This window comes from Microtus pennsylvanicus, chromosome 15 (genome assembly GCF_037038515.1).
Source record: "Microtus pennsylvanicus isolate mMicPen1 chromosome 15, mMicPen1.hap1, whole genome shotgun sequence".
Classification (NCBI taxonomy): domain Eukaryota; kingdom Metazoa; phylum Chordata; class Mammalia; order Rodentia; family Cricetidae; genus Microtus; species Microtus pennsylvanicus.
In genome coordinates this window covers 40303377-40316636 of record NC_134593.1, presented here as the reverse complement: position 1 = coordinate 40316636, position 13260 = coordinate 40303377, and positions in this window count along the sequence as shown.

Genomic DNA, 13260 nt, shown 5'->3' with positions numbered 1-13260 from the left:
GGACTGCTTGTCAGTATGTTATATATGCAGGACCAACAGGAAAGGGACCAATAAACTTTGCCAGACTGAAAATGCAGAATAGTCCTCCATGGTCCCTGCTTCACAGAAGAAACTGCCAGATATTCTGCAGGACACAGAAGAAAGTGACTGACAAGTTGCCAAAATAGGAAGGAAAGTCTTTCAAATTTCTTGCTTCAAAAGTCTGACAGATACTATGGGCCTGTAGGATGAAAATAGATGCCCCAACATTACAAAAGAACTGTGGTGACTGTCCAGGCAGTTAGATGTCTCTGTCATTTCTAAAGTTTTTAGAAACTGTTTGCAATGCACTTCTTGTTTATTTAAATAATATTGTATCCTTCTGGTAACTTTGATGGAGTTGAAGACTAGATAGTTGTAGTTGTAATTTTTTTTTAGATATGATGGAAAGTAAGGCATAAAATTTTGAATTTACTAAGATAGGATAGATTATGGAGTATTTTCTTTAAATTTACCAGACACAAATGAGTTGAAATTCAGTACATTGTGAATGTAATCTTTGTTGATAATTGTTCTTATTCTATACACTCTTACTAGGTTAAAACTATTTTTTATTTTTGTTTAGAGAGAAAAAGGGGAAATGTTGGGAAATATTATTTTCAGGTGTTACTTTTCTTTACTTTGCATTTGTTTAACTTTTAAGCTGTGATTCTTTGCCTGTCTAAAACACCTGATGGTTCTAATGAAGAGGTGAATGGCCGATTGAAAGGCAGGATCAAGAATAAGTGGGGCTGGTAGGCAGAAACGATAAATAGAAGAAGAGAGAACAAGGAGAAAATAAGAGAACAAAGAGAGAAGGACACCATGGGCCAACCACCTTGCAACACAGCAAATCATGCAGAAAGAAGCAATGAAAGCTATACAAAAATAAAGATAAAAGCACAGAGGCAAAAATAGTCAGAATAACATAAGAAAAGCTGGCAAAACCAAGCCAAGGCCAGGTATTCTTAATTAAGAATAAGGCTACATGTGTGATTTATTTGGAAGCTGGGTGTTGGACCCCTCTGAAAGACAAAAGAGTAAAACATCACACAACAATTGGCTAGAATCTTGCAAGAGTTTCTCCTTCACCTCTCCCATGGGGATCTCCTTGTTGCATGCAGAGTTCAAATTTCATACCCTTCAGATTAACTTCTGAATGTTAGCTTATCCTTGAAATATGTTCACTTTTCCCCTTGGTGTCAAAGAAGCTGATGATTTCTAAGTTCTTTGGTGCTAGGTTAAACTCCTTCATCTCTGGTATGTATTGAGTATGAATAGAACTAAGAAGGTACAAGTGATTTGTGTTTGCATAATTAGTCTTGTTCAGTTTCAATTTCTCTCATCTGTGAAAATGACCAAAAGAGTAGAAGAGAGTCTACATGACCCAGGCTTCAGTGGCTAACATGAACTTGACTAAGACCATCAGAAATATCTAGAAAAGATAGCCTTACTCCAGTCAACTTATGAATAGGATGAAATTTTGCATGACACAGAGATTTGAGGGTATTTATGAAATAGCTAGCTATATGACATAGTTTTAATAAACAACAAAATCTCTGGGTAAAAAATATAATATCTTGACATAACTCTAGCCACACAGGTGAAAGACCTGTGTGACCAGAACTTCAAGTCTTTGAAGAATAAAATTAGAGAATAATAAAGATGGGAAGATTTTCCATGTCCATGGATTGGTAAAATCAACATAGTATGTTTCCTGATTCAGTTGATTTCTTTTCTAAAATTCTTAGCAATCTCCAGTTTGTTTCAGATAATTTAATAGTGGCATCACAACTCATTTTATTTTATATTGTTTCTTAGCATTATTGCTGCTGATATTTAAAATTAATAATCACATTAATATTTATGTGATAATAATAAAAATTTAAACAGTGATTATTCCCATTACTGACATGATAAATTGATATATAGATATTATTAAAAATTCTACTTACTGCTTGTTCTTGACTCAGATATCCTAAATTAGCAGGGTTTTGTTAATGTGCAGACTATCTCAAAAATGAGTCTGAGATATTGGCTTTTATCTATTTTTCTTTTAAATAAATACTTAACATGAACATATTTTATCAATTTTGTTTTTATTTTCTTATTTATTCAATTCATATTAATAGTGATACATATAAACCTATTATAGTATTAGATAGATAATGACAAATCTTTGCTAAAACAAATGTATGCATATAAAATATTTAAGTATACACATCTATAATACAAACACATACACATATACCCAGAGTGTACTGAAAGTGTCAGATTTGAGGAATTTCCAATGGAATGTGTAGCCTTTTATTCATATAATTTTAACATCTATTAATGTGGACACTAGATGTCTTTTTTTCCTTTTTGAACTATTTCTTTTGACTTGTTGCTATTAAAAATGGAAAATATTACATTGGATAAGAATGGAGAAAGAAATGGCTATAGATGCCATTTTGTAAAATCTAGGTAACATTACACAGTTGTGCTCATTAAATGATCTTGACTGGATATCACATCAGGGTATACTGTTGTGTTCAAATGACTTATTCTTCTTCCAAAATTTGACTCGCAACATGCATAGCTGCTGCCTTACGAACATTCTTTTTCTTTAGTTTTCTAAAGTTATTTGAGATCTAGAAAAGAATGTCAGAATACACACAAATTTAGGCAAGCACTTTAAGTTAGGCAAAAGAAGAAATAATTATAATTAGGATTCTGAGGTTTGCAACCTCTACAAATTTCCTTATTGCCACCAGATACTTTAAAACATCATATTAGAAATGAATTAAGGAGAACTAAAATATATTAGATATATTTTATCATTGAATTTTATAAAGGATTTGCTTTTGTATGACACTGGTTCTATACGTTTTCATCATGAAATTCCAATTGAACTTTGTCTCACTTTATCTCCCCATTTGCTGCAATAAAAGAGACTAGGAAAAGCAACTTAAAGTATAAAGGTTTCTTTCGGGCTCACTATTCCATGGCAGAGGAGTCGTGGCATTAGAAACTTGAAGTGTTTTGCCAGCACCCAGAAGAGACCAAGAAAGCATGTATGATAACAATCATTTATTTTTGCACTTATTACAGTCCAGGATTCCCTGCCTCAAAGACGATGCTACATACCCACCTTAGGCTGATCTGTGTAACTCAGTTAACTTAAGCCAGTTTTCTCTAAAAGCCTTGTACAGAGGCCAATATAGAAGATAATTGTAGATTTTTTTATCAAGTTGGTAACTAACACTAATTATCACAATTATTTTTCTTGAAATCATATGATAAATCTGTAGTTTAAAAAAAACTAAGTCGTTCACTTTTTTTTTTTTTTAGAAACCATGACTTTAATTATAAGTATAGATCTATATGAATAAACTATTAGGTGGTAAATAATAATGGCATTGTTTATGGTGCTGTTTCTATTGTTGTTTTCTTCTGGCTTTTCAGACTGTATGTGTGTGTTTTGTCTGCTTGTGTGCATGTGCACCACATGCATGCCTGGCATCTGCTAAAGTCAGAAGAGGGAGTTATATAGCCTGAAAATGTATTTAATGAATAGATGGAGATCTCTGTGCATGGATATTGGGAACTGAACCCTACTGTTCTTTTTTTTGGGGGGGTAGCTCTTTCTTTTTTCTTTCTTTTCTTTTTTTTTGTTTTTTTCGAGACAGGGTTTCTCTGTAGCTTTTGGTGCCTGTCCCGGAACTAGCTCTTGTAGACCAGGCTGGTCTTAAACTCCCAGAGATCCGCCTGACTCTCCCTCCCGAGTGCTGGGATTAAAGGCGTGCACCACCACTGCCGGGCGTGCTTTAGCTCTTGAGAAGCCTACATCCATGTCTGGATGTGTACTGTCCTTTCCGTGTGTGTGTGTGGTCAATCTGTTCTTAATCATAGAGACCTAGTCTCAATACTGATGTTGTCTTTAAATATATAGATCACTTAGAGAAATCAAATAGTTTTAAGTTATTGATAAGTTCTGTTTTAAATTCTAAAAAGTAAAGTAAATAATCTTGTTTCACTTCTAATTTCATTGAAAATATTTTGAGTTCTTTATTTTGTTTTCCCAGTTTGTTATTGATTGTATATACCCTTTATATGCTAATGCCTGTAATTTCTACTCAGAGTTACTTCACAATTTTAATATTCAAAAATTATGAACTTTGGAAAAGATCTTTAATGTTTATATTATGGTGGTCATGTGATGGGGGAGTGTCATATATCAATCTGTTGATTTCCTTGGTTAAGCAATAAAGAAACTGCTAGGCCCATTGGATAGGCCCACCCTTAGGTGGGTGGAGTAAACAGAACAGAATGCCGGGAGGAAGAGGAAGTGAGGTCAGACTCCACAGCTCCGCTCTCCGGAGCAGACGCAGGAGAGACGCCATGCTACCTGCTCCAGGGAAGACGCACACCATGCCCCAGCTCCAACCCAGGATGGACTTAGGCTAGAATCTTCCCGGTAAGCGCACCTAGGGGCGCTACATAGATGATTAGAAATGGGCCAGAGCAGTGTTTAAAAGAATACAGTGTCCGTGTAATTATTTGGGGCATAAGCTAGCCGGAGCCGGGCGGCTGGGGTATTGGGGACGCAGCCCAGCCGCCGCTCCATATTACTACAAATGACGCCCAGACGTGTGGCTAACTAAATCCACTTAAAAAAACCTGAGAAGGCTTAAAAATAAGGGAGAGAGAGTTTAACACAGATTTTTGCTGTTTGTTGGTGGCGTGCTGTAGAGAGATTTCCTGATTCGGCAACAGCAGCAGAAAAAACGCTGTGTCATTTCAAAGCGTGGCTTCCTGGGGCTGTGCTGCCAGTGCAAACTCTGGCTTTATGTTGTGTTCCCGCTTGGGATCGGAAGGAGAGTGCTCTGAGACCTTGACGATGACTCAGAGCTCCCCGCCTGCACCTGGGCAGATGGCCGAATCAGGCTTAGGCAGGCGGAAGAGCATGGCGGATTCCTGCCGCCATTCAGGGACGTGTTTTCAGACTGCGCAGTGCTCTGCATGTCAGATTTGGATGTAACTTGGATGAAAAGAATTTCTGTGCTGCACGCTCAGTCTCAGAATTAAAGTGCTAAGTGCCGCTCCTACCTGGTAGCCCCAAGAGGCTTCCTGACTCAGCTTCAGCTGCAAAACCCTGCAGCTCATTAAGAGGTCCTGCCACGAAACACTTAAACAGTGTTGATGAAAAGCTGAACACATGCTTTTCGGTTTTCAGCCGTAGCAGGAAAAAAGCTGCGCCGTTTAAAAATGCTGGTTTTCTGGGCCATCCTGCAAGGGCAAACTCTGACTGTTTGAGGCAGGAGAGCCGGCTACCGAGAGAGGACTTGAGTGTCGTCTGTTGTACCTTGCTGGCTGGCAGGGACCTTGAAATGCTATAAACATGATATCTGCCATGAGGCTGGAAAGTTAAGGAGTGGACTGGATCTAGCTGGCAAAGCCACGCCTTTAGTCCTACTGAGATTGCTCAATAAATTAAAGGCTCATGTGGTCAAAAAACAGAGAGATATACAGTAAAGAGAGATTCAGAGACAAAGAAAATTTCTAAATGGTTTAAAGTGTGTTAAAAATATATGCAAGCTAAAAGTTGAAGTTCTTAAAGCAAAAAAACAAAAAAAAGGAAGAGAGTTGTTGTGTGTCTTAGTACACACCTTTAATCCCAACACTTGGGAGGCAGAGGGAGATAGACCTCTGTGACTTGAAGGTGTGGTAGCACACGCCTTTAATCCCAGTGCCTAGAAGGCAGAGACGAACAGATCTCTGTGAGTTCAAGGTGTAGTAGCAAACACCTTTAATCCCAATGCCTGGGAGGCAGAGACAGGCGGATCTCTGAGAGTTCAAAGACAGCCTGGTCCACAGATATACGCTCAAAAAGCAAAAAGTTAACTTAGGAATGTCTCAGCTTAGATTCTTAAGCGCCTAATGATTTAAAGGTGCAAATCAAAAGTGCTCCTGGATAGTAAAAAATTGCAGATTCACAATAGGACAGATTCAGACCACTGAATGAGTCACACTGTTGGATGAATGTACGTAGGCTTGGGAGAGAGAAGAAAAAGAATATAGAGAATAAAGTTAATGGTTTAAAAAAAAAAAGGTAAAGTCTTTAAAGAGACAGAATAAAGTAAAGTGATAGAGTAAAAATAAGCCGCGTAAAGATGAAAAATTCACAGAGAGTCTGGATTATGTACATTGTGTTTTCTTTAAAATTTTTGACTGTGAAGGAGCTAAGTACAGAGAGACATTTCATTATATGGGCTGCCAAGTGGAACCAGTACGGATATCATGAGGGTATGATTTCAGAATTTGGATCTAAGGATATGATACTTTGGAAAAGAGATTCTTCTTTTGTTTTCACAGAGGATGAGACTCTATGGATTTCTTCTATTCCGATTTGGTATGATGGACCACGCCCTCCTGAAAGGTTGCTGTGAACATCTTCAGAAAATTGCTTCGCTCAACTGCCAACTAAGATGAAACTAGCACACAGGTTATACCATGAAAGACCTAATTAACGACGCCCCCATTCAGCAGGAAGCAGTTTGGAGAGAAAAACTGCGCCCATGTTCCCAAATATGGTTTATAAACGTTCTTTTACATTTAAAGGGGGATATGATATAGATATGAATAATTTGCATTAGTATAGATTTTGCTTTATTTATAGAGATTTAAGGTCAATTTTGTTATATGTATAAATGTTTCTGATGTAACTTTTACTTGATAACTGTTTTGTTATATGTAATTTTACTATGTTAAAGTTAAAGGCTTTCTTTTTTGTTTAAACAGAAAAAGGGGAAGTGATGGGGGAGTGTCATATATCAATCTGTTGATTTCCTTGGTTAAGCAATAAAGAAACTGCTAGGCCCATTGGATAGGCCCACCCTTAGGTGGGTGGAGTAAACAGAACAGAATGCCGGGAGGAAGAGGAAGTGAGGTCAGACTCCACAGCTCCGCTCTCCGGAGCAGACGCAGGAGAGACGCCATGCTACCTGCTCCAGGGAAGACGCACACCATGCCCCAGCTCCGACCCAGGATGGACTTAGGCTAGAATCTTCCCGGTAAGCGCACCTAGGGGCGCTACATAGATGATTAGAAATGAGCCAGAGCAGTGTTTAAAAGAATACAGTGTCCGTGTAATTATTTGGGGCATAAGCTAGCCGGAGCCGGGCGGCTGGGGTATTGGGGACGCAGCCCAGCCGCCGCTCCATATTACTACAGTCATGTAATTTCTATTCTTGAGTGAATTTATATGAAATATTACATTTGTTTATTTTCATAAGTTGGACTATTCTTGCATTCCTGGAACAGTCAAGTTGACCTGATGAATGCTTTAAGCAAAGTAGAAGAATAAAAACAACAGTATAAAAATAACATTATCTTCCTCTATAAAAAGAATAATCATGTTGAGAAAGAAATTAAGAAACAATCTCTAATTCAAGGCCTTTGGTTTCTGCTGTGTCGTTGATACAGGGCCCTCAAAAGAACTTTGATTGAATATTTTGTTGTTATCCTGTATCTTAGAAATTCTGTAACTTTGGATCCGAAGGTCCTGCCCCATCATATGCTCAACCATTTCATAGATGGGTTGAGCCAACTCAAAACCCTTGTTCTGGGCCTGTGTAATTGAAGGTTTGGTCAGCTTGTCAGCTTTTCCTCATCCTCAATATCAGGGTGAGCTCTCCAGCACCCCCTACTTCCTGGCCTATCTCAAATATCAATATTTAATCTATATTTTGATTAAAATAAAAGAAACAATCACATGCACAAAATGTTATCTTGTTCCAAATCTGATATAAAAAGTAAGTCAACTACACAATAAACAATTCAAATTTGAAAAAATAAAATGCAAAAAATATTGCAGATAAGTAAAAGAACTCTCAGAGCCATATATTACCAAAATTAATATAAAATCATTATATTATATTATATGCAGAAATCAAAATATTCAACTCAATACCCAGCTACTTTCAAAGAAAATATTAAAAAAAAATAGGAAAACAATCCCAAACAATCATAATGAAATACTTAAGACCCAGAAGTAAATCTAAGTCATTCTTTGTAGACAGATTAACTGAAAACCATCACCACACCAGTTTCCCAAAAGCCTTACAGTGTTATAATAGCATAAGCATCAAAATACTGGTACAGTATGCAGTAGGTATGTCACAGTAATAAAATATAAAACACATAAATAAGCTTATACAGTTTGAGCCATTTTTTTTCAAAGAGAAATTGCAGTCTTTTTGACAGGTGATGCTTAGATATCCACACATATATAGGTGGAGTTAGACCATGATTCACTCTTAAAAATATCCCTGAAAGCTGTACCAAATATCCTACTGTCAGACCCTAAATTTAGGAACTGCTAGTAGGAAAAGTTAGAAAAAAATTCAAGATATAGATGTGTGAAAATCTTTCTGCAAGCATTTTCAAAAGCCTAGAAATAAAGCAAAGAATAAGCAAATTAGACGGCATGTAGTTAAAGAACATTGAGACAGCAAAAGAAACATTCAACCAATTGGTGGAATAAAAGAAAAATAGGAGACAATCTTTAACCATATGTCTGGTCCTGGGATAGTGTTTCAAATATATAAAGAACTGAAAAATCTAAATATAAATGTAACAATTCAATTAGTTAGTCAGCTAATAAGAGGATATGTAGTGCTTAAAGATGAAATAAAAACTATCCAATAAACACACAAAAATGTTCAATATCCTTTTCCACTAGAAAATAAAGATAAACGATACTGTGGTTCTGTGGCACACCAGTCAGAATGCCCATCATTAAGAATCGAAATAAATACTCATGAGGATGCAGGTGAAAGTGAAGAATGACATTCCTTTGTTGGGTATGTAAGTTAGTCTAGCCATTGCAAAATTCAGTCTACATGCTCCTCAGAAAACTGAAAACAGAACTTCCGTTTGACTCAGCTGTATCTCCTTCAGGTATATACACAAAGGACTCTAAATTAAGCTGTAACACAGATATTTACACATCTATGTATTTCAGCACTATATAATTATAGTCTAGGTATAAAATTGGTTTTAGCATTACTTAACAGGTGAGTGAATAAAGAATCTGTGACTTATATACACAGTGAAACAACCATCCATAAAGAAGATCAAGGTTATGACAATTTCAGAAAAATAGATGCAACTAGATATTACATTGATTGAAATAAATCTAATACTTAAAATGAGAATCACAGATTTTTCTATCATTTCTGGATCCTAGATAGTATGGTGATAAATAAAATCTTATGTATAGAAATCATAAGACATGAAAGTCAAATTAGGACTGACAAACAGAAGGGAAACATCCAGAAAAAGAAGAAAACATCTTTGGAGAATATACAATTTTTATAGCCTAGAGGGTTCTTTTGAGCTTTTCAAAATTTAGAGTTAGAAAGGATCTGACCAAAGCAGCCCAAGACATGGTATAAATACAGGTATTAGATCAAAATGTTAGCATCATTATAAAGGATGCTAAATAACTAAGGACTGAGGTAAACAGAATGCCCACAACACTTCAGCAAAATGGCAGAGCAAAAAATTAGCTTGTGAACATCAATAGTCAATCTACACATTAATGCCACATATGCTGAGGAGATCATGGGAATATTTCAATCCACAGTAGCCTAAGAATCAAAATGTGGGATTAAACCTAGCCAAGGAGGTAAGATATTTTTACAATGAAAATTTTGAATATCTGAAGAAAGAAATCAAAGTAGATACTGGGTGATAAAACCTCTCATGTTCATATATTGACATTAATAGTGCCAAAATGACCATCCTATGACAAACAATTTGCATATTCCAATAACTCCTAAGTAAAACACCCATTACATTCTTCACAGAAATAGAAAATAAAAACCAAATTAATATGAATTAGTGACAGACCCTGGGTAGTTAATGAATTCCTAGGCAAAAAGGAATTTTCGAGGGAATGGGAGGTGTGGCAATCTTCGGTGAAAATGTATTATTGACAAGGGTTGCAATGCCCCACACCAATGGAAATTGGCAAAGCCTTATTCTGACTATCAACAGGTAGGGGTTAGCTTTCCAGAAAGATATAGGGCAGGAAAACAGAAAATGACTTTGAGGACAGGTCCTCTACTCACAATGGAATTAAACAATGACATATGGGAACTCATATGCTATTCTGAGTTTCATCTGTCATATATAAAAATTTCTGTGTAACAATGAAAACAATTACTCAAGTGAAAATAAATTCCAAAGAGTTCAAAAGAATTGAAGTTTATATACCTAATAGAGGCCTCATATACTGAATATACAAAAGTCTCAAAAAAGCAAGAATTTTGAAAACAAACATTTTTTTAAAACAATGGCCTATTGCTCTTAACAGAAACTACTCAAATAAATTAACGAACAAAAATGACTAATAAAGATCTAAAACAGTGTTCAATAATATTATCAAGTGGGGAAAAGCAAATTAAAATTGTCAGAAGTTTCATTTTACCTCAGTCAGAACATTCCATACTAAGAAAACCATTGACAACAAATGCTGGCAAAGATTCTGGGAAAGAGCATCCCTCAGTTGATAGGACTGAAAACCCATGCTTTCTTAATCTGCTTAGAAAGTCATCAACATGATAAAAATGGATCTGCTATATGACCCAAGAACACCATTACTTGGCGTATACCAAAACGCTTCAATATACAACCACAGAGAAGCTTGCTTGTTCATGTTCATTGTTGCTCAATATTTTTAAGAAAATAATTTGGATGTGTAAACAAGGCTTGTAGTCCAGAAACTGATAAATGTATACTGAAAATGTTTTGCTTACTTACAAAACTATGCAGCTGTAAAACAATGGAAATCCTAAAATTTATAGGCTAGTGTACGCTATTGAAATTTTACCATTATTATTTTTGTGAATTTATTTGGAAGGTCAGACAAAATATAGCCAATAGGGTGTCAAAGAAACATTGCCTTCAAAAATATTTCTTCCGTCTAATTACATCTCGAAGAATAAACCAATCACATTCAGAAACACTTTGTTTTAATTTCCTAGGCTATGAAAACCACCAGAGCATGTGTTTAGGAATATAAACAATAATACATTACAACATTGAAGTTGGCAAAGAATGCCAGTGAAAGAATTATATAAGCTGTATGATTATCTGATGCTGCATACAATAATTTATAATGTATTCCCTCTAATTTAGAATAATAGATACACAAAAATTTCAAAGCAATGAATCAGTAAAAAAAATCCAATAGTTTTATCACAGAACTAGCAGTGAATTGACTACTGACAGGATCGATAAATTTTGTATTTGCATTTCCTGATTCTACACTAATATCATTAGAGCATATTTATCTGTTTTTTTATAGAGATAAAGTTCTACCTTTATTATTTCTGTTATTGCAGTTTATTGATTTTAGAATTACAAACATATGGAAAGTTGGTAAGCAAATTTCTTTTTTTCTTCTCTTTTTTTTTTGTGGGCAGGGGGTTTCGAGACAGGGTTTCTCTGTAGCTTTGGAGCCTGTCCTGGAACTAGCTCTTGTAGACCAGGCTGGCCTGAAACTCACAGGGATCCTCCTGCCTCTGCCTCCCGAGTGCTGGGTTTAAAGGTGTGCGCCACCAGTGCCCGCCTTTTCTTTATCCCTGTCTTCCTTTCTCTTGATATCATCCACTGACTACTCCTCTTTGCCCCCTCCTTTTATTAGTTTGTTTAGTATGGGTCTTAGATTCCACTATTTCTGAAACAATGTTCTTGAAGATTTTATTGTCCTTCTAATAATAAATAGTAAGGTTTTTTTAATTTTAATTAAACTTTTTTAAATTTTTAAAAATTATAAAAAAGAAGAATATGGTATGTTGTGTCACATACTACTTATTGCTTCTGGCTTTGATATTTTCTCATAGTATGTGAGTGAGGAAAAGCCAGCAAGAATAAGAAAAGGTTTTCCCCAATAATCTCTGTTCTATTTTTCTAATTTTTTAATACTTTAGGTAAGCTGTGTTCCTTCATGTTTTGTTATACTTGGGATGTCAGGCTGTGACTGGATATATAAAAAAGATGACTATTTTTGAGATTCATTTTTGTTTCTCTTTCATTTAAAAGGACATTGAAATCTTACATTTATCATGGAATAATTATAAATCTAGAAAACTAGTAAAAAAATAAGCCCTAGAAATTTTATATAAAATCTGTAAAGGGTACCTCAATGTCTATTTCAAAACTGATTTTGATGCATACAGAAAAGGTCAAACTAAAAATAACTAAACTGAGCCAGGTGTAAGTTGTAAGTGTACTAACATATGCCCCATTTAATAACCGACTCTAAATAGGCAGTAAAATTTAAGTAGTTTTACGAATGCTGGTTCCTACAGCAAAGGGTTATGAACTACCTGCTGGCTTGCTCCTCACAAGGTCATGCAGTTATGAGTCAGTGGCATCCTAACATAGAAAGTGAGTGACTGACATGAGTAGGCTTGTGGGAAGAAACTGCTGCAGCAGGGTACCACATTCAGAATGACATGATGTCCTGAAACAGAAGCAACTGTGATCCCATCTGTTTACTGATCCTTAACTGCTCAAGTTAAAACTTCCCTATACAAGCAACATATTTCCTGAGCGATATAATTTTTATATTCATAAACACTCAAATGCCATAAGTGTGAAGTATTTTCAGAGTCTTCTTACATATTTTGGTTAGCTATTTCTATAAGGTTTCATGAAATATCTCTGACACATTGAGCAACAATCAAGGTTTACATTGCAAGTGAGAATATGGATTGGCTAATCAGTTTTATCCAAAAGCAAAAATATGATAATGTCCAGAAAGATTTGTTTTAAAAGCTTCGGTGTGATAGGGATCAAAAGGAAATATAATTTATGCTTGTTAAAATTCATAAAATCAAAGCAAGCCCTGAGCACAAATTCTCTGATAAAAGCTAATGTTGTTAACGTGAAATACTTTTTAATGATCTGTAAGTATATTTTTTCAAATCTGTGCTTTTATCATATTTTCCTGTCATTTGAAACCCAGAAAAAAATAGGTTCCTTGTTCTCACAGTCTCTCATGTCTCTCTCTATTCTTTTATTTTGTTTTAGCATAATTTCCCAAATACAGCCTTTAAGAAAGAATTAATCAATATTAACACAGAAGTACCATACCATATAAAATGCAACACATGAACACACATGGTCAGATATATACTTACATGTTCAGTATTCAGTATTTGGGGTATCAGTTTAAAATACGTTTTC